The sequence below is a fragment of the Narcine bancroftii genome, chromosome 7, assembly GCF_036971445.1.
Source record: "Narcine bancroftii isolate sNarBan1 chromosome 7, sNarBan1.hap1, whole genome shotgun sequence".
Classification (NCBI taxonomy): Eukaryota; Metazoa; Chordata; class Chondrichthyes; order Torpediniformes; family Narcinidae; genus Narcine; species Narcine bancroftii.
This window is the reverse complement of record NC_091475.1, coordinates 93,599,516-93,622,496: the sequence shown is the minus strand read 5'-3', so window position 1 is coordinate 93,622,496 and position 22,981 is coordinate 93,599,516. Positions and strand designations below refer to the sequence as shown.

Sequence of the window (22,981 nt, the reverse complement as noted above, 5' to 3'; positions counted from 1 at the left end):
AAATGGGTGGCCACTGGGAGAGCCACAATACTGTGGCAGACAGAGCCAAAGTGCTCAACAAAGCAATCTCCAATGTAGAGGAAACCACAGAAGAAGAAAGTGTGGATGGTTGTCAATAGTCACAACAGGATAGAGATCAGTTGGAAATTTTGACACAGAAATGGCAGATAGAGTTTAATCTGGACAAATGTGAGATATTACACTTTTGGAGGTCAAAAATAAAAGGAAAGTACAAAGTAAATGGTATGTTCTTTACGAGCATGGAGGGGATCTAGGTGTGCAAGACCATAACTCTCTCAAAGTGATAACGTAAGTAGATAGAGTGGTAAACAAGGCATATGCTTGCCTTCATTTGTGGGGACGTTGAGTATAAAAGTTGGGAAATCATGTTGATGCTGAATGTAAGGCCACACTTGGAGTACTGTGTGCCCAGGAAAGAATGTGGATTTACCAGGATGTTGCCTTGGTTGGACGGTATGAGTGAGAAGGAAACATTGGACAAACCTGGGTTGTTTTCTCTGGACTTCCAGAGGCTGAGGGGAGTCCTGATAGAGATATATAAAAATATGAGAGGCATAGACAGAATAGATGGTCAAGATCTTTTTCCCAGAGTAAAATTGGCAAGCACAAGAGTGCAAGTATTTACAATGAGGAGAAAGCCCACAGGAGATAAAGTTTTTATTTCCTCATAGTGTCTGGAACAAGCTTCCAGGGATGGTGATGGAAACAGAGATGATAGAAGCACTTAAGAGGCTTTAGATAGGCATATGAATATGTGGGGAATGTGGGGTTAGGGATCATATGCAGGCAAAAGAGTTTTAGTTCATTTTGCATTGTGTTCAACCTGAACATTGTGAGTGAAAGGGCCTGCTCCTGTTTTTATATTCCTCATTCTAGCTTTAAGGAAATGTGATAAACCCTTATTTTAATCTAATACTTTTTAAAAGACAATCTGAGCCATGACCAAATTACTTTTCTTGTTTTGTGCATGTTAATTCTAACTGCCTGCTTGGGAATCTTACAGGGTGGTGTTACAGCGTCTGAAGCAGGATAGCCTGGACAGTCAAATGAGGTCACACCTGCACTACCGAGTTCCACCACATTCACCCCTTCTTTTAAGATAAAGTCCGGCAAAGTGAAGTGGGGCAGTGTCCATTGTTACTGGTTGTGCAGTCTTTAATAGTTCACAGATTCAGCCAGTCTGGTGGATTTATCCACCACTGTGATTGCTGCAGCACCGGTTGCATCGTTGTTGGCTCCGACAGGACAGTGACCTGTGTGGTGGGCTGAATGTCCAGGGACTGAACTGTGTTGGTCTGAATGGGTTCTGAGGTTGGTTCAGTTCATGGTTGTATGGGTGGTGGGATTGGAGGCCTGAGGGGTAGTGATGGTGGGTTCAAGTGGTCATTTGTCTGGATGATACATGGGACCAGCTGGTCTCTGACAAGGGCCTCTGGATGCACCTCCTCTGCCGGGGCCCCTGCTCGAGCCAGGTCCCAGTCGGACACTGTGACTTCCCGCTTGTCCGGGTACCGTACATGGGTGTACTGAGATTTTGCATGCAAGAGGTGCACTTCCTCGACCAGTGGGTCTGTTTTGTGGGTCCTAATGTGTCTGCGGATTAGCACTGGCCCTGAGATCCTCAGCCAGACCAGCAGCATGGTTCCCAACACCAACCTCCTAGGGAAGGAGAACAATTTCTCATGTGGGGTGGTGTTCGTAGTACAGAGTAGGGGCCTGGTGGCATGTTGTGCCTCCAGAAGGACCTCTTGCCACTGGGAGATGGGCATCCCATTTAACTTGAGGGCCAAAAGGATTGCCCTCCAAATCGTGCCATTCTTCCTTTCCACCTGCCCATTCCCGCAGGGGTTATAGTTGATGGTCCTGCTTGTGGCTATACCCTTGGACAGGAAATATTGGTGCAACTCCTCCCTCATGAATGAGGACCACCGATCACAATGAATGTAACTGGGATATCCAAGTAGGGTGAAGAGGTTGCGGAGAGCTTTAATGACTGTAGGCGTGGTTATATTCGGGCAGGGAATGGGAAGCGTGAGTACTCGTTCATGATATTCCGGAAGTACAAACTCCAATTCGTGGATGGGAGGGGGCCCTTGAAGTCCATACTGAGATGTACAAAGGGGTGAGTGGCCTTGATCAGCTGAGACTTCTCCAGCCAATAGAAGTGAGGCTTGCACTCTGCACAGGCCGAGCAGTAACAGGTCAGCTCCCTGATCTCCTCTACTGAATGGGGAGGTTGCGGGCCCTCACAAAGTGGTAGAGCCTGGTGACCCCAAGGTGGCAGAGACTATCGTGGATGGCCTGAAGGTACTTTACCTGTGCCCTGGTGCAGGTTCCCTAGGAAAGGGCATTGGGTACCTCATTGAGCTTCTCAGGCCAGTACAAGATCTCATAATTGTAGGTGGACTGTTCAATTCTGCACCTCATGATCTTGTCATTTTTAATCTTCCCCTGCTGTTTATATTAAATATAAAAGTGACGACTCTCTGGTCCGCCAGCAGGGTGAATAGTCTGCTGGCCAAATAGTGCCTCCAGTGGTGCACAGCCTCCACTATAGCCTGTGCCTCTTTCTTGATGGCCGAGTGGCTGAGCTCGGGACCCTGGAGGGTCCAGGAAAAAGAATGCTTGGTCCAGTGTGACAGCCAGGGAGATATTGGAGACATCACTCTCCACCTGAAAAGGGATGGATTCATCGACAGCATGCAACCCCACCATGGCATTCTCATCCTTAATGCCCCTGAAGGCCTGTCGGGCCTCCACCGAAGGGGGAAATGTGGTGGTTTTCACGCAGGGGTGGGCCTTGTCCACATAATTGGGGACCCATTGGACATAGTAGGAGAAGAACCCCCAGGCAACTTTTCAAGGCCTTGAAGTTTTAAGGCAGTGGGAGTTCCAGAAGGGGGCTCATGCACTCAGGGTCAGGGGCAGCGATGCCATGTACCCCAGTTTTGCCAGAAGCAAGGTGCTGAACGCACACTTTTTCTGGTTATATGTTAAGTTCAGGGCTCTAGCGGTGGCAAGGTTCGTGTCATGTTCCTCCTGGTTATGGCCGCAGATGGTGACATTATCCAAATACGGATATGTGCCTTTTAATTTACAAGCCACGGGCCAGGCAATACTTCCTCGGGTGCTTGGTCTGATCACAGTAGATGCACCTCGTGTGCTCAGTGGTGGCAGCAGCAGTCAAGGTCCCCGAGTCCAAAGATGGTGGCTCCCATGGTCCATGTATGGTGGTCAAGTGGCTCACAGTGTAAGCCTCAGTGTTCTTCTGGGCTGTCTCCAGCCATTGAGCCATCTGCATAACTTCCTGTACGGACCGATTGCCCTTCTCCAGGAGTCACTCAAGGATGTAGTTCGAGAGGAAGCTAGCCACTAGCCCATTGCTGATGAGCTCCTTTGGCTGGACCACCGCAGTCACATCTACGCACCTACAAGCTTGTCCCAGCTCCATCATGGCCCTCAAAAAGTAATTGACAGACCCACTGAGGACCTGGCATTGGGTGATCAGCAGGTAACATGCATACATAGAGTTCATAGAGCACTATATTGCTGCCGCAGTAGGGCCATCGCATCATTGTACTTTTTGCAGTTCCGTATTATCTGGTAAGCCCGGTGGCCCACCGATGAAAAGAGCAGGTCGTACTTGTCTACATCTATGGGGGTTGCCTTGTCCATGCCATGTAATCAGGATATTAAATTGTAGCATGATCAATAACCACAAGCAGACTTGAAGTGCCTGATTAAAGGCTTTAATATCCAGAAACATCAGACATGCCTCTACATGCTGCTGGCCCGGATCCAAGACTGGAGATTAGGGCTATTAGCCTTTATTGGGAATCTGATGGGGAGGAGGTACAGGGTCAGAGCCGGGCCGGCCTTAGAGACTAGTGAAGTCACACCTGCACTACTGTGTTCCACCACACTCCTGTCATGCAAAAATAAATCTGTCTGACCACCTCCTATCCTGTCACTGGTACCATTAATTTTGTCTCAGAAACTCTGATCTCTAATATTACTCACCTTGCACTACCAGAGACCTCTATGAGTTCTTAACACTCCTTCATCATCTAATAACAGAATTAACTCCCCAGTCCTCTCTGCTATTCTCCAGATGCACTCCCCTCCATCCCAGGCTTATCATTCAATCATTTCACAATCCTGTCCTGTAACCATCTTGTGCCCTGTGATCCAATCCCCACTCACCCAATTATCCACATTCCCCAGCCTATTGCTTCCCCCTAACAACTGGTCTTCCCACCCCTTCCCCCAAACCCCACAGCAATTGCAATTTTCCTTCATGAATTTGTTTTTCTGCCATTGTGGAAAATTACAATTCACACTTCACTGTTGATGCAAGACTAGAATTGTTGTTTCAAACACATGTCTCCCAAACAATGCATGAGCCCTGCAACCACACACAAAACAGCATTAAAGAATAGCCATTACATTGTGTATTCTGGACCATTAGAACAAAAATTCCTAATCAATTGCCAGGAAATTGTCAAGTAAGGAAAGTGAATCAGATTTGAGCCTGGACTTTCCATTAAGGGTGACTGGAGGTCATACAGAATGACAGAACCATTGAAATGGCAGCTGCTTTCCAGTCACCGTCTCCTTCCAACCACTGAACCCATCAATCTTAGCACCAATCTATGTTGGTATCTGGCCTCAACTATCCCTGCCCCCTCCCCCTCACCATGTCTGCCTCCATGGTTGCCTCTTCTTCAACCAAACAGGTACTTCATGCCTCTGCCTTTTCGATCACTATTGGCCATTATACTTTTCTACCCCCCTGAACTCCAGGCTCTTCAATCTCCTGAGAATCTGACCCTTCCATTGCCAATAGCCATGTTCCTCAATGGAATTGTCCAGATTATGAGGTTAACCTTTAAAAAAAAAATGAGCAGAAAGGCTTCTAATTTAAACCTTGAACTTTGTCATTGTACAAACATAGCCAACAAACTGAACTGGTTGTGGAAATGCAGAGAGGGTGAGCTTAACTTACAAGGTTGAAGTGAGAAACCATTTTGACATTCAGAACTTAAATTTTCGTACTTGAATATCTAATGCAGTGAAGATATTTTCTGGTTAATCCAATTTATTTTCTTCAGAATGAGAATTGCCTCACGTTCCAATTTAACAAAATCAATGATTCGGATCATTTTATTTCTTTGCTATAAATCAGCAAATTCCTTCTTCCAAAGAGGTAAGAGGGAAAATATACAATAGAGTGAAAAGAAAGCTAAAGAACAGGGGGGGAAAAAAATAATTGTTTTAAATAGGAATTGGTATTTTAGGAGTTATTCCTGATGATGACCTAAATCTATCCTTCCAGGCATGGTTTTTGGGAAATGAAAAAATAAACCGTAACATTTGATGATCTGTCCATTTAGAATAGTGATATCTGGCCTTCGTGATGCCATCATCATCACCCTGTACAAAAACAAAGGCGAGAAATCAGACTACTCAAACTACAGGGGAATCACGCTGCTCTCCATTGCAGGCAAAATCTTCGCTAGGATTCTACTAAATAGAATAATACCTAGTGTCGCCGAGAATATTCTCCCAGAATCACAGTGCGGCTTTCGCGCAAACAGAGGAACTACTGACATGGTCTTTGCCCTCAGACAGCTCCAAGAAAAGTGCAGAGAACAAAACAAAGGACTCTACATCACCTTTGTTGACCTCACCAAAGCCTTCGACACCGTGTGCAGGAAAGGGCTTTGGCAAATACTAGAGCGCATCGGATGCCCCCCAAAGTTCCTCAACATGGTTATCCAACTGCATGAAAACCAACAAGGTCGGGTCAGATACAGCAATGAGCTCTCTGAACCCTTCTCCATTAACAATGGCGTGAAGCAAGGCTGTGTTCTCGCACCAACCCTCTTTTCAATCTTCTTCAGCATGATGCTGAACCAAGGCATGAAAGACCTAAACAATGAAGACGCTGTTTACATCCGGTACCGCACGGATGGCAGTCTCTTCAATCTAAGGCGCCTGCAAGCTCACACCAAGACACAAGAGCAACTCGTCCGTGAACTACTCTTTGCAGACGATGCCGCTTTAGTTGCCCATTCAGAGCCAGCTCTTCAGCACATGACGTCCTGTTTTGCGGAAACTGCCAAAATGTTTGGCCTGGAAGTCAGCCTGAAGAAAACTGAGGTCCTCCATCAGCCAGCTCCCCACCATGACTACCAGCCCCCCCACATCTCCATCGGGCACACAAAACTCAAAACGGTCAACCAGTTTACCTATCTCGGCTGCACCATTTCATCAGATGCAAGGATCGACAACGAGATAGACAACAGACTCGCCAAGGCAAATAGCACCTTTGGAAGACTACACAAAAGAGTCTGGAAAAACAACCAACTGAAAAACCTCACAAAGATTAGCGTATACAGAGCCGTTGTCATACCCACACTCCTGTTCGGCTCCGAATCATGGGTCCTCTACCGGCATCACCTACGGCTCCTAGAACGCTTCCACCAGTGTTGTCTCCGCTCCATCCTCAACATTCATTGGAGTGCCTTCATCCCTAACGTCGAAGTACTCGAGATGGCAGAGGCCGACAGCATCGAGTCCACGCTGCTGAAGATCCAGCTGCGCTGGGTGGGTCACGTCTCCAGAATGGAGGACCATCGCCTTCCCAAGATCGTGTTATATGGCGAGCTCTCCACTGGCCACCATGACAGAGGTGCACCAAAGAAAAGGTACAAGGACTGCCTAAAGAAATCTCTTGCTGCCTGCCACATTGACCACCGCCAGTGGGCTGATATCGCCTCAAACCGTGCATCTTGGCACAGTTCGGCGGGCAGCAACCTCCTTTGAAGAAGACCGCAGAGCCCACCTCACTGACAAAAGACAAAGGAGGAAAAACCCAACACCCAACCCCAACCAACCAATTTTCCCCTGCAACCGTTGCAACCATGTCTGCCTGTCCCGCATCGGACTTGTCAGCCACAAACGAGCCTGCACCTGACGTGGACATTTACCCCCTCCATAAATCTTCGTCCGCGAAGCCAAGCCAAAGAGAAGAAGAAAAAGATCTGGCATGAATTATTGAACACTCCACGGGACTTGAGCTTGATGGGCACCTTTACAACACAGATGATGGTGGGTATGTGGAACGAGTTGCCAAGGAAAGGGGTAAACGCTGGCACAATCGCAACATTCAACAGGCATCTGTCAGGTACAGTATGTGGATGGTGAGAAATACAGAAGACTAGCTGAACTGGACCCAGAGCTGATCTACTAAAGAGTGGTTCAAATCTGTTTGGAAATAAATGCTCAGAAATACTTTCCCACAATTCAACACATTATGTCTTGAAACATTGTGAATCTTGACAGAAGTCAGGATTGTTTATACATATATTAAAATGTTAAGGAGTAAGCAATATGTATTTACATTTCCAGTCACTATCTCAATTGATCATCTACTGTGAATAAAAAATAATTGCTTAATAAACCCTTTATGATTTTAAATTTTAAAATAATCTCATTTATCAATATATTTCAACAAAGGAATAAATGGAAAAACACTACATGAATAACAGCTGAAAAGACAAGGGGTTTGTTGATCAACATTAGAGCCCAGCACCCAATGGTGCCCATTCCGTCATCCTCCAAAGGAAACTGCTGGCCTGGAGCTTACAAAAGATGCTGAACCTCCTCTCACAGCTGGTCTGTCTGCCAGCCATCCTCAGAAGGCCACAGAAGGAACAAACAATATTAGAGCATATGTAACAAATATTATTATCCGGGGAATATCAGTCAAACATGACTGGGTTTTTTGCAATTGTCTGCCAATGAAGCTGATTTTCAGCTCCTGAAATTCACATTAACAATCCAAAAATATGAGTATTATACCTACAGCCACATGGGTAGTATACTTACAGCCACTTTGGCAGTGATGGTGTTTCTGTTGGCAACCAAACTTGGACAGGCTCCGTTTAGCCAAATAAATCTGTTTTTCATAATAGACATACTTAAGCTCTGAGCCAACCTTTCATCTATCTCAATGGAACAATAATTATCTTAACATAAATTTAATAAGGATGTCATTTATCTGGAAAGGGTGCAGAAAAGATTCATGAGGATGTTGCCATAACTGAAGGATTTGAGTTATAAAGTGAGGCTGGATACTCTGGGACCTTTCACCCTGGAGTGTAAGAAACTGAAGGGGTAATTTCATAAAGTACACACAGTTATGAGGACATAGAGAAGATAAATAGTCACTTTTTTTCCCCCCAAAGAAAGAGAGTCTAAAATTAGAGGATACATATTTAAGGCAATGTTTTTCAAACTGCCCCTCCAAACTCACATTCCACCTTAAGTAATCCCTATGCCATTAGTGCTCTGTGATTAAAAAGTGATTGCTTAACATGGTCTGTGAATGGGAAGGGAAGATTGAGAACCACTGCTCAATTGTTACTAAAATATTTTGCTTGAGACAAATTGTCATTGGCCCATTTCCTTTGGAGTTATGAAACTGTGCACATAACGAGTCAATTAGGAATGATAAAAACAATGGTTTTCAAACTTTTTTTCCCCCACTCACATACCACCTTAAGCAATTCCTCACTAATCAAGCACTTATGACATAGGGATTTGTTGGGCACTATCAGTTGCCCCAATAATTACAAGGACAAAGACTGAGGGGAGCGATAGCCTTTATTGTACAGAAGACTTGAGCCGGCCCGGATCCAAACTAGGGAAGTGCAGGGAAGGCAGAGGTGGCCCGACCTTTAAGGCCTAGTTCCCAGGGGAGGAGTCGAGGAAAGAGTGTCATCGGGGGCGGGCCAGCCCGAGCCAATTAGCATACACAATGCATACCATTACATTCACCCCCTCTTTTTAAACAGAAAACTCCCCTCTTTTACACAACGAAGGAGGAAGAGAAAAAGAAAAATATATTTTGCTTGATGTTTAGCCGCACCAGCGACTTCCTCCTTCTGTGGAACCGCTGGAGCGTGGGTGTGTCTGAGTTCTGCTGTTTGGGAGGGGAAGCGGTCCTGGGGGGGAGCAGGGGAGGAAACAGTCTGGTTGGGGTGATGGTTGAGGGCTCCCGGGAGGAAGGGGGAATTTGATGCCTCCTGGAGGACCGATTCGTGGAGAGGGGAGCCAGGTGACTCGGCCTCCAGTATTGCACTCCCGTGTGGAGTGATCTGCTCCGTGGGATGGGCTATGGCAGGCAGGGCAGTTTCAGATAGGCACAGTGTCCTTGTGGCCATGGGGGTACCTCACAAACGTGTATTGCGGGTTGGCGATTATGAGGCGTAGCGTTTCCACCAGTGGATCCATCTTATGGCCCCTCGCGTGTCTCCACAGCAGGACAGGCCTTGAGGTTGACAACCAAGGAGGAATGGAGGCACCATTCGCCGATCTGCTAGGGAAAACAAACAAACTTTCATGTGAGGTGGTGTTAGTCACGGTGCACAGGAGCGATCGGATGGCGTGAAGCATACACAATCCATACCATTACAGGATTGCTTAAGGTAGAATGTGAGTTTGGGGGGGTAAGTTTGAAAAACACTGAGAAAGGAAATATTTGAAGTGATCTAAGATGCAACTTTTTCTATACAAAGGATGGTAAATAGGTGGAATGAGTTGGCAAGCAAGTGGTACAGGTGGGTGAAATTGCAAAGATCAAAAGACACATAGACAAATACATGCAGAGGAAAGGTTTAGAGGGACATGGACTGAATACAGGTAAGTGGGACAACCTGAGGGAGGCAACTTGGCCAGTGTGGTTGAGTTGGGCCAAATGGCCTGTTGGTGTGTTATAAAATTATGAATCTTGCTTTAACAAGCAATGCTTCACCATTATCACCTTAGAAAATTAATGAAAAAGGTAGGTAATGATAATTGTTATTACTCAATGGAGTCGGTATTCCATCTCACTTAAAAGTGGAGAAGGAATACCAACTCTGTAGTAGATTGTTTCTTTGAAAAATGCATGCTTTTAGGTTTTGTTACAATTTCATACAGGAAGAATAGTGTCAGCAAGGATTAACTCTTCACAAAATGTTTAAAATCTGACAAGCATACAATTACAATCATCCAGCCTATAAATTAAAAGAACACAAAATGTAGTCTTGCGTTGTGTTTTAATTACTGTTCTAGCCCTCAGTCATCATTGTAAAGCTTTATTGCTACTAAATTAAATTTACTCACTTCTAAAAGAAACATCATCCAGGACAGAGAGACAATTGAAATGTAGAGGGATAAAGAAGGTTTGTTGAGTGTCAGAGGTCTAAAAGGTTTGTTAAGTTTAGAGGGACGAAGAAAGTGGGTTTAGTGTATTGACTAAGAAGCAGATTTATTTAAAGGAAATTTAAGAACTGCAAAGAAGATAGATGAGAATAGGCTACATTCAGGGCCGGATTAAAGTAGTAACGAAAATAGCATATGCTACAGGCCCTGGATTTTCAAAGGATCCCATGTTTACGTACTATGAATCATGAGAAACATTTTCATTTTCATCTTTATGCACCGGCTATGAGATACCACACTCTTAGTCTGTTAATAACCCCAATTAAAGGTGATAATAGGTGAAAATCGCTAACCTTAAGGGGGGGGGGGGTGATGTTCCACTGTTCTCATCTCACCTGACCATCTCGCTCCTAGCCCTGCCCCCCACCAGTCGTCCGTTCGTCCATTCATCTGTCCGCCCGCCCACACACCTCCCCCCCGCATCTAACTCACGACGCAGCAGCAGGGGGGCAGTGCTGTCAGAGTACACCAGAGTGCCACTCAGGTATCTGATCGGGGTGCTTCAGGGCTGACTCATAAGCTCACAGCAATGGCCGTCTTTGTTTCCATAGTCCCCCATGCAGCTGGATCTGCTCTGCCTGTGTCAGGGAAACACAGAGCAGTTCCAGCTGCATGGGGGATTGTGGGTAACGATGACAGCCGTTGATCTCGCATTGACCCTGTCGAAACCGTAAGTTTTAACAGGGGAGTGGAGGGGAGGGCAGTGTAAGTGCAAAATGTGTATGGAAGTTTTAACAGAGGTGGGGGGTTGTTCAATTTCAGTGCTGGCCATAAGTGCCCTGTTCCCTAGATACACCGCTAGTAATTATTGAATATATAGTGATCTGAGAAAGATAGCATTGATTTGTTAAGAATAATTAAGACTATTGTAAACTTGCCATGCAGGGTCAGCATCAGAAACTCTCCCACGGGGGTGGGGGCACTGCAGTCACACTTTTCCCTTCATTGCACATGCACCAACCAGCACAATTTAGGCTCCTTTAAAATAAATGCTACAGCCCCCTCAATACCTTAATCTGGTACTGGCTAGGTTCCATTTAGTTTTGAGATACAGTGTGGTAACAGGACCTTCTGGCACACAAGACCACACTAACCAATTACACTTATGTGACCAATTAACCTATTAACCTCATATGTCTTTGGAACATGTGAAGAAACTGAAGCACCCAGACGAAGCCCACGTGGTTACAGGGAGAATGTGCAAACTCCTTAGACGGCACTGAATTGTAACCCTGGCGACTCATTCCATAAAAGCATTTTGGTTAGCACAATGCTAACCAGACCATATTTTTCATTATTGTTTTTCTTAATATTTTACACTTTTTAAACTTCTAAGTGTTTATGATGTCTTCTTTTTAAAGGAATAACCTGCTGAGTTTCTCCAGCACTTTTGCACTCCAACTGCTTTTGAAAGAGAAGAAATAAGTAACTTTTTATTCTGTGTATTTCACAGCCTTGTGTTACCTCTGAGTACTGTATAGCCAACATGAAGTACATTTTCAGGTTACATAGCGCAGGTTATTTCACCCACCATATCTGTGCTGCTCTTTTTCTTCTAGGGCTGTTCCTTGAATTTAAAGATAGTTTATTTCCACCCTGGTTCCATATGTTTTGGAATGGATATTGAAACCAATTGGAATCTGCTGACTCTACCATAGGTTTACAATGACCTTCACTGCACTCGTACTGAATGGAATGGAGGTTGACAATGACAGACTGAACATTTTTTTTCTCCATTTGGCAGAAGCCAGTCATTCCCAGAGTCGCGCAATAGTTAGCAATATGTTATTATGGTGGCAGTGACCTGGATTAGAATTTAACTCTGTGTGCAAGGAGTTTGTACATACCCATGGTGCTTCTGTTTCCTCACACCATTCAAACCTTACAGGGTTGTAGATCAACTTGGGTGCAATTGGGCAGCATGGGTTTAAATGGCAGGAGTTGGCTTTTACAGGACTGTAAATAAAATTTAAATGTTTGCTTTTAAAAAAGGTTTTGGGAACATCCATAAATCATTTCTATGGTGTTAAGCAACATGGCCCAAGTAATGGGGCCATGTGAGTGGCCTCAGAGAAGATACTGATTTTGAATGAAAATGTTTGGTGGAATCTGGAGAGATTTTAAGGAGACCTGAGAGTCAACTTTTTCACTCAGAAATGGTCTCTATCTGGAATGAGTGGCTAGAAGAAACTATAAAAGTGGGTGCAATTTTGACATTCAAAGGACATTTGGACAGACATCAAGATCAGTGTGTTTGGTTTATTTGAATAGTTCTCCATTCAGAATGTAATGGATCATATTGAATGCTATGATGGGATGTAAAATTACACTTGTTTTTGGTTCTCAAAAATAAAAATTATTTTTATTAAAAAAAATAGAAGGGACTTACAAGCATATTGGCCAAATACTCATGGAAAGGCCCTGAAAATGCAAATAGGACTAGCACAAGATACCAATTTGGGCAGTGTGGACAAGTTGGTCTGAAGGGGTGAACAACTTCAATTATTTTAATTGAGTTGTATCAGAAAAATCAAACAAACAGTAAATCAATTGCAATGAAACCTTTGCAGATTTACAAATAACATATGGTAGAGTAGCAATCTGACTTAATTCTAAATCCAATAAATGGTAATACGTACAATATTGTAAGAGGTAAGAAAGGAAAAAAATTAAAAGAAAAAAAATTCAAACTCGCAGTATTGTATGGAGTAATATGTAATGTTAAATCTCAACAAGTGCCCTCTGAGTATGACCTGACGACTCTCTGAAAAGGAGTACTCTGGGTGGGGGATGGAGAGCAAAAAAAAAGATTATGAGGAAAGGAAAAATGATAGAATGAAATGATGGAAAAGGAATAAATAATTAACACCCTGCATTTAAAAAAAAAACAGTAACAGGATGCAAAGCAAAAATAGCTTTTTAAAAAACAGGCATGTATCTTCTGGTGACACAGATGAACAGGGTAGTGAAGGAAGAATTTTGTATGCTTGCCTTCATAGGTCAAGGCATTGAATACAAGAGCTGTAACATCATGTTTCAGCTGGGAAAAATATTGGTTAGACTGCCCTTTAAGCATTGTGCACAGTTCAGGTTGACATGCCACCAGAAGGATGTGGTAGTGATAGGGCAGAAGGGATTCACCAGGATGTTGCTTGGAACAGAGGGCTGTAGTTATAAGGAAGATTGGATAGAATATTGGCATTGAAATATAGGATGCTCAGGATTGACCCAAAAATGTAGAAAAGTCTACAAAGAGGGGCATAGATAGATAGGATAGATAAATTCTTTTCCTCAGGGCAGTAGAGTCCAGAACTGGAGCGTGAGATTTAAATTGAAAAGGAAAAAAAAAGATCTGCAGGGTAAGATTTGACACCGAGGGTGAATACTTGGAATGAGCTACCAGAAGAGGTGGTCAATGCAGATACAATTACAATATTCGAAAGGCATTTGGTCAGATTCATATGGGAAAGGAGTAGAGGAATATAGGCCTAACACAAGCAAATGGGATCAGTGCACATGGATATCACAGTCCACATGGATGAGATGGACTGGAAGCAGCTGTTTTTGCGCTGCTCATTCATTTTCTATGATTCTATGGAGTGGACATGGGAGCAAATCAAAGGCTTTAAACTATACTCCTCTGTCCTCAACAATTTCTTGAGGTTAGTAATTCTTAGTGGCTCAAGTTGGGAGCAAAGAACCATATTCATGCTGCTCACTTATGGCAACAAGCGATTCACCCTTGGCATCATCAAGAGGCATCTTTCTCCTCATACTAAAAATAAAATGTTTATCAGTCCTTACAGACCATCTAATATGATCCAGAAAGGAGGCACCGAAGCTTGGACAGCATTGCCATTTCTCCTGTCTGCACGGTGCACCAACTCCAAAATAAATCAAAAGATTTTCCTTCAATGCAGTGATTCTCAACCTTTTTCTTTCCACTCACATACCAGTTTAAGTATTTCCTATGCTATCAGTGCTCTGTATAGTAAGGAATTGCTTAAGTTGAGAATCTAGACTCAATTGTTACTGAAACATTGTTGTTCGCCCATTTCCTTTGGAGTTATGAAACCTTGCACATAATGGGTCAATTAGGTACGATTAAAACAGTGGTTTTTAAACTTATTCTTTCCACCCACATCCCACCTTAAGCAATCCCTTACTAATCACAGAGCACCTATGGCATAGGGAATACTTAAAGTGGTATGCGAGTGGAAAGAAAAAGGTTGAGAACCAATGATGTCATGTTTTTTTTATTAAAAGATCATAAAAGGAGAGAAACAAATAAGTATCCTTTTCTGTCTTGGCTTAGTTTATTTGGTGTATCTTATTTGCAGCCAGCCACTCTGGTACGCAAGAATTTCTGAGTATCTGTACATTGTATAGCAATAACAATAACGGTCCTAGCTCATGTTCTGTTGTGGAGTTAAAATGCATATTGTCATTAACCCTGCTGATTTTGAAACCCAAAACAGTAAGTTAATACTGCGATCCAAAAGCAAAATACTGAATATGATGGATATCGTTCTGTTTTTATTTCTGTTAATACAACTGTGATATTAATGTAGCTCTGACAAATAAGCTACAGGAAATATTCTACTACCTGCTGCCAGCACAGCCCACCAGTACATCAAGACTTCATAATTCAACCCACTAGATAAAGGAAACAGAAGAGATGGTGTGGAAACTTGCAGATGCAGCATAATGCATTGCTAAAACAACCAAAATCATTCATAATCAAATTAGGACATTTCATTTTTTTGTTGTTGTGTATCGCTGTTGAGGGAGCATTCAAAATAAACTCAGATATTGGACAGTACACGATTCTACACCTTCTGGCAGCAAAATATTGAAATTGTATACAGTACGTACAATGGAAGACAGAGCAAGATATGTTAAAATTACAATGATCTTTTGTCAGGTTACAAATAGTATTACATATTATATTTCATCTCTACACTAAAAAGTTCCACGAAAACCCTGCACTTATGTTGTTTAAGCTTTATACAGGTCAGTGAGGAAAAATGCATCCTTTGAACTGAAAATTGCAAAATATACAAATAGCAAATGTACATTCTAGAGGGAAAAAAAATAACTGTCCTATATAGGTTCCAAACTGTGAACTACAAATTTAAAATATTCCATACATCATTTCTGGATCATACATTCAAGCACTGCTGTGAAAACTGCATTCAGTGGAAAAAGTTTATTCCGTATTTCCTGTTAGCTCAGGTAATTTAATTTAAAGTCAGAAATTTTTCAGTGCCATGGCTACAAGAAGCTTTAATGTAGATTCAGTTGTCATATCAAAATTCATTCATGTAAAAATAAGCAATGGTCACAATATAGAGTTTCCTTGCATATTATTCACATCATCACACATAACTACAAGGAAAGTGAACTCCAGCAAAATATAAAGAACTTCACACAGGTCTACAGGGAAACTTCAATCCCTTGCAAAAATAGTGTCTACATTCAGAGTTTTCTGGCACATTTTTGTCAAGAGTTCTAATGTTAATAAATAGGTCAGCAGGAAGTTCTTGTGCAGTCACATCCACCAAAAGCAGCACTGAACCGTCTAAATTTTGCATCCAACATAAGTAGCATTCATGGGTAAGAAACAGAAATCACATTGCCTAGAAATTTATCCCTGGGCGATGGATCATAATTTTTTGGAAAGAACATATTATGTTTAGTACTACGGATTAGAGACAAATTTTCAGACATACAAGTTTTGAAAAGATTCCGAATTTGCCTCCAAGGGTCTGAAAATTGTCATCCTGATTTTAGTTTAAAAAAATGCTTGATGTATCTTGATGGATCTTCCTTGGGTCTTCTGATCCAAGTCCAGTAATCAGCAATTTCACTTTTTTAACCCATTCTGTTCAGTTCTTAGCTTAAACAAGTCAAAAATTCTGTCTTACACACTGGTCCAGTATTTTCAAAGTATTAATCTTGGTTTGGTATCTTTGGAGTTCAGCCATGCTAAAGCTGTCTGTGCTCCTTCTCCCATAAAAGGCTACTTTAGGATTTAAATGAGGTAGTATTTACACCAAGTCAGCAATATTCCCATTCATTTGATTTCTGGCCTTTTTTTTTTAAAGTAATGCAATCCAGGTGTTACCACACTTCGAGTTATAGACGCTGGCCATATCTCATCCCAAAACAAGGCTAAACAGGCAACAGTTAATGTGACGCTGAACAAGAACTGCTTCAGTGCAGTCCTCCTAGACAAGATGATCGATATCCATAACAGAAACTAATGAGGCAGAAAGCTTCCTTGTCCTTGAAGGTATGATGTGCATTGCAGTTATAACGGTCTTGAGGCATTATTAGCTACCCATTCGCAATGAGGAGAAAAGGTAAACTTGAGCAGCATTTGACAAGGGTGTTTGCCAAGCAGCAATGTTTGTGTGAAGTTCCAGCAACAGAGTAGATAGGTCAATCTGAACAAAAGAAAAAAGTTATTTAAAACAATACATCGTAAAATAAACTTGGTAGTTAAAATATTTATGCATTATTATTAGTAAGGATGTTTCTAAAACAATCTATCTTTACTAAAATAACATCTAGAAAAGCCTCAGAATGCTTAGATAGCCAGCTCCATCTAATTATAGTGCAGGAATTAATCTTGTTTTACCCTCTCCTAGAACTTGTTTGGTTAGCCATCTAAGCATGGCATCAATGCAGATGGGAATTGTTACTTTCAAGGTAATGTTTATTTCTGTAAAACAGGAATTTAGGATTACAAATAGGAATGTGGAGGGCAGTCCAAGTGGGTGGTATCATGAAAGCAAACAACATTTGTGGAAGCATGCACAGCAGCTCCAATTTCCTCATTCAAGCAAGTCTGAATTTCCATGGTCCCTGAATAGTATGGTGAAAATGGTTTACAGTCAAAATACACTGGAATCACATATCAATACTATAATTAGATCATGATTTTAAACCGTAACTTAGCAGATTTTTTAAAAATAAAAGCCCAGTCTTTTTATGCTAACTGGTCCTGTGGAGAAATTTTATAAATGGCAAGCAATATTCACATTAAATGATATCCACTGCCAACAAGAGAGGCCCCAACTGCATAAACAGCGAGTACTGGAAAACATGAAGCTAGTGTTTATATCATGAATACTAAATATACTGTAGGTACAGCTCTTTTACAGTTTCTTAAACTGCAGTTATCAGGAAGATAGACACAGGACTACAGGTATTTAAAAAAAAATAACATTCAACTGCAGTTTTAACAAAAGAAATCCAGAAGATAATAAGTAGAAGATGCAAGAAAATCTCTTGCTTGTAACTCAAACCCTTGAAAGGAAGTTTTTGATGCATATAGCCATATGCAAAACATTTAAAGTTCATCACTATGCAGCTCAGTCTTAAAGGCTGCATACACCACATATTTTTGCTTTAAAATATTCCTGCCAATACATGTTCTATGGACCTTGAAGCAATGGATTTACACTCATGAAGGTTTTATTATATGTCATTGTCATTAGTTTTCATAAATCCAGATAGGCCACACATGTTGATATCCTGTTGTCTTGAGGTGCATCACCTTCTTCAGAGGTCAGTTAAAGAGTCAATCACTTAACATGTTGATTCAGTCATATGCAGATCAAACTGGGTGAAGGTGAATGGTTCCCCTTGCCTGAGGGACGACAAAAAGCAGCAAGTGTGGTAACTTACTTATCTGAATTATTGAATTCTTTAGAATCACCCATTAACATTGCCTCCTGTTACTTTTTATTCCCCTATTGTTTTTGAGACTTATTTTTACATTCCTTAAATGTAGTTAATTTCAGTCACAGAATTTTTTTTGACAAAAGACACACTCTATCAGAAATTCACCTAAATGCTAAGATATTGGCTAACACGACAATGCCAGGTGTTAATAAATCCATGCAGTAAAAGGACCTTTCTCTGGACTTCGAAAAACAAATGTGCAATAAGAATGCAAAGGAAGATTAAGTCATGGAAATGTGCAAGATAAATTATTGCACAATACAATGACACTATGTGAAATTAATACTGTCTCACTAGAAATAATTTATGCAACACACTTCTTTTCTTTCTTTCTTTTCTTTTGGCTTGGCTTCGCGGACGAAGATTTATGGAGGGGGTAAAAAGTCCACGTCAGCTGCAGGCTCGTTTGTGGCTGACGAGTCCGATGCGGGACAGGCAGACACGGTTGCAGCGGTTGCAGGGGAAAATTGGTTGGTTGGGGTTGGGTGTTGGGTTTTTCCTCCTTTGCCTTTTGTCAGTGAGGTGACTATTTTAAACATTAATTACATTGACATGCAGCAGTCCAACAGACACTCAATGACTCAACCTCTCAAACTGCAATTTTAAGGATATAATCCAAGTTGATATTTGTATGGTATCAACTCAGTTGTGTCCCATCATGTCTGGAATTCTACACCCAATTATTTTGTCTGCTAATGCCCCACCAAATTTGTCTCTTCATACTGTGACTCTATCCTGCCTCCCTTTATTCATTCTCTTCCAAACTATATCTGAATGACCTCTCATGACCAGTTTGTGATCCATTTATTTCTTCCCAGCTATCGTCTGGCACATCTTCTTCTGCAACTGTTGGAGGTGGCACACCTGTCCTTGCACCTCCTACCTCACCACCTTCCATGAACCTTAAATAGCATTTCCAGTTGAAACAGACATTCACATGCACCTCCCCCAACCTGGTCTATTGCATTTGCTGCTTGTGCCATGGTCTCCATTACAATGGTGAGACCATACAGAGAAACTAGGTGACAGTTTTTTTTCCCATTGCACCTGCCCTCCGTCTGAATTGCACATCTTGGGCTTCCGGTTGAATGGGATCTCAGTGACCCTTCCTACCTCACAAGTGCCATAGCGAAACCAAACACAAACAAGAGTATCTCATGATGAGAATTTTCTCTCTCTCTCTCTCTCTCTCTCTCTCTCTCAGACTTCACAGTAAAGTTTGAGCAGCAACAGGTAGAAAATGACCGACACTATGGGAAAGGCAGACATATTGTATAAAAAAATTATCCATTCTATTTACAGATCCCTGGGAAAAGGATTGCTAATCTTGAAAAGGGAAGTGGAGATGTTATCTATGTGATTCAAAATGATAGCCCAGCAGTCAAATATTTTATGCACAAACCATTATACGGGCCACTAAAACAAACTTGCATATTTTCTTGCTGATAACCACAGTGCTGTTGCAACTGTTACATGGCTAGTACGTCTTCCAATACCTGATTTTTTTACTTCAATGGCCTACTCATTTACATCCAGTTTCTCCACAATGAACAGTTAATTTACATAATTGAAAATGGCTTTATTTAAACCTTTCAGAACACAAAAATGTGAAAGTTTATTGCTAAATAAAACTACAATTTATATGAATTTGTACATTTCTCATGTCAAAGTCATCGAGTTATCTGCAAGGGAACAGGCCCTTCAGCCCATCTCATCCATACCAATCGAGGTACCATTAAGCTAGTCCCATTTGCCTGCTACATCACATCCTTCCTGTAGCACGGCCAGACACAAGAAAATCAACTTTCTCTTTCTTTTTAAAATATTTTTATTAATGTTAATAAAGAGCTTATAACACTAATACAATTCAATAAAATGATATGGATAGTTACATATAATTAATAAAACAATCAGGATATCAAAATCATATGTAAATTGTAAAACATGTCCATAATTCATAGTCCAAAAAATATTTTTTTTTAAAAAGAGAAAACTAATAGAATAAGAAAATAAGAGAAGAAAAAGATTTTTTAAATTAATAAAATAAAAAGAACCTAATATAAAGCAGAATTACACTAATAAACATTCTTTAGAAATGACAATTCACACATTATACTTGTGTAATAAAAATGATTTTTTTTTTAAAAATTGGCACATGATAGGTACCATGACCCCCTTGGTTGCAAGACTGAGAAATAAGAACACAACTAAGCAGAGTCAGCTTAGATTTATTATATGATCATTGCATTTGATAATCTATTGGAGTTACTTGATGATACATGGAGAAGATGAAGGAGGGAGCAGTGGATACTTAGATTTTCAGTTAGCTTTTGATAAGGTTGTACACAAGAACAAAGTTAGTGCTCATTAAATTGTGGTAATATACATGCACAGATTGCAAATTGATCCAGAGATAGCAAAACAAAGAGGGGGGAACAGAACATGGAAATTACAACATATGAACAGGCTCTTCGGGGCATCAAGTCTGCATTCGTCACAAGGTCATTCTAACTAATCCCATCTGACTGCATATGGTCTTTATCCCTCTATCTGCATCCTATTTCCTGTCTCGTCACGTCAATCTAAAACCCTCTTGAAAATTGCTATCATATCTACTTTCACCACCTCCCCTGATAATGCATTCCAGTCACATACCACTCTTTGTGCAAAAATAAATCTCCCTCCCCGCCAACTCCTTTAAATTCAGATCTTCCCTCCAATGCTCCAGAGAAAACAACAAGTTTTTTCCTACTTCTCCTCATAGTTCATACCCTTTAATCCAGGCAACATCCTTGTAAATCTCTTCTGTATTTTTTCCAAACCCTCCACATCTTTCCTGTAATGGGGTGAGCACAGTACTCTAACTGCAGCCTAACCAAAGCTTAATATAGTCTCAACATGATTTTCTTATTCTCAATGTCCTGACCAATGAAGGCATGCATGCAATACATTTTCTATACCACCCTATCAACTTGCATGGCCACTTTCAGGGAGCTATGTACTTGGATTTCCAGGTCACTCTTACAGCATTGCTATTAATGGCCCTGCAATTAACTGTATACTTTCCCCTTATGTTTGACATCCCAACGTGTAACACCTCACAATTTCATGGAATAAACTCCATCTGCCATTTCTCTGCCCATATTAATAACGCATCTTTTTTCTGCTTTAATCTTTGATAGCCATGCACAACATCACACATTTCTAGATGTGGTGAAAAACTTCATTTTTCATTCTTTCTAGACATACAACAGTGCTCAGCCTGGTGTGAGTCCTTCAGCTGGCAACCTCCAGTCTTTTTCCAAAAATAAAGGCATCTAAAACTAGAGGGTAAATATTTAAGGTGAAGGGAAAATATTTTAAAGGGAATTGCAAGACAAATTTGTCCCCCACAGAGAGGTATGGGAAGCAAGCTGCCAAAGGAAATGACAGCAGCAGGTAAAATTAGTCAGGTACATGGATAGGAGAGGTTGAGATGGATATGGGCCAAAGATGAGCAAATGTGACTAGCTCAGGAATGAGTTGGGCTGAATAGCCTGCTTTCTTCTGGAATAATTCTCCGACTAAGTATTTGCTGCATAGTGAGGCAGCTGGGAGTTGAGATTCCATCAAGGGTATTGCTTGGATGGGGGCCTGAACTCCAAGATTGTGGAAGAAACTTTAACAAGTATAATCAGTGCAATTCAGTCACTCAGGTAATATTTAACAATGATGATCTTGGGACAACCTGCTCAATGTTTCCCACGAAGTTCCAAAATAATTAATGAAGAATGACAGTTTTTCGTTACAACAGAGATAAAAGGAATAAATCACTCCAAACACAGCCTGGATGAATTTTTGGAGTTGTCAGAATGACCAAGTGAAGGTCGTTGTCTCACAAACAGGTCAAGTAAATTTTCAATTGAATTATGCTGAAAGAAATGGTGCCGTGCATTCATATTTCTAGGACATTGTGTTGATTGACCAAATGCAGAAAGTTCACCTTTATAATTAAGGGATTTCCCCTTTTTAAAAAAAAGAATGGACAGTTCTTTTTACAACTTCCTGTGTTCCTTCCAGCTGAAGGACATACATTTGATTTGAAGTGGAAAGCAGATGGCTCAAAATCATTAGATAATTGTCAACAATGATGGAGTGTCAATCGCTGGTGTGCTGTGCTCATAATGGCAGGTGCACAACCCTGGGAGTGCCATCTGCTGGAAAAGAAATATTCTGTGTTTACTCTGAACACTAGGTAGAGGTTGTGACTTGCTAAACAGAGAGGAAAATAATGTCTGAACTACTGTCTTTCTCCTTCAGCCATTTTTGGTCTGGATGATCAAGTGACACAATTCCTTAAAATAGATGCATTGTTTGCTTTTGATGTAACACTTAGCACAGCCTTGTCCTTGTCCAAATGAATTAGAGCATTGGTTCTCAACCTTTTTTTCCCCCCACTCACATACCATTTTAAGTAATTTCTATGCCATCGGGGCTCTGTGGTTAGTAAGGGATTGCTTAAGGTGGTATGTGAGTGGGAAGGGAAGGTTGAGAATCACTGCTCTAGACCCAAATGTTACTGAAATATGTTGCTTGAGAAAAATTGTTGTTGGCCCATTTCCTTTGGAGTTATGAAACCATTCACATAATGAGTCAATTAGGGACGATTAAAACAGTGGTTTTCAAACTTTTCCTTTCCACCCGCTTACCACCTTAAGCAATCCCTTACTAATCACAGAGCACCGGGATAGGGAATACTTAAAGTGGTATGTGAACGGAAAGTAAAAGGTTGAGAACCACTGAATTAGAGCTGCATTTTTTGAATGTTCGTGGAGTGGGCCAGGATTTCTAACAATTCTGACCTGGTTTCAGCCTGGACACAGCTGCCTGCCAATGTCAGAGCTTTCCTATAATTCAGTGTCAGCGATCTGCGTGGGGGTTGAGAGTGCAAAACCGT

The 22,981-nt window shown here is 41.5% G+C and overlaps 1 protein-coding gene across 2 annotated transcripts in view; it reads right to left on the bottom strand.

The window, feature by feature from the left end:
• Positions 1–14,809: 14,809 nt before the first annotated feature.
• LOC138739121 (insulin receptor substrate 2-like) overlaps positions 14,810–22,981 on the bottom strand; it is a 31,657-nt gene continuing 23,485 nt past the window's right edge. The window contains exon 2 of one of the 2 annotated variants that reach the window (XM_069890620.1): positions 14,810–16,742. The gene's annotated coding sequence lies outside the window, so the exon portion shown is untranslated. Of the gene's footprint in view, positions 16,743–17,632; positions 17,951–22,981 lie in introns of those variants that run through there. The other variant, XM_069890621.1, reaches the window with a different exon arrangement.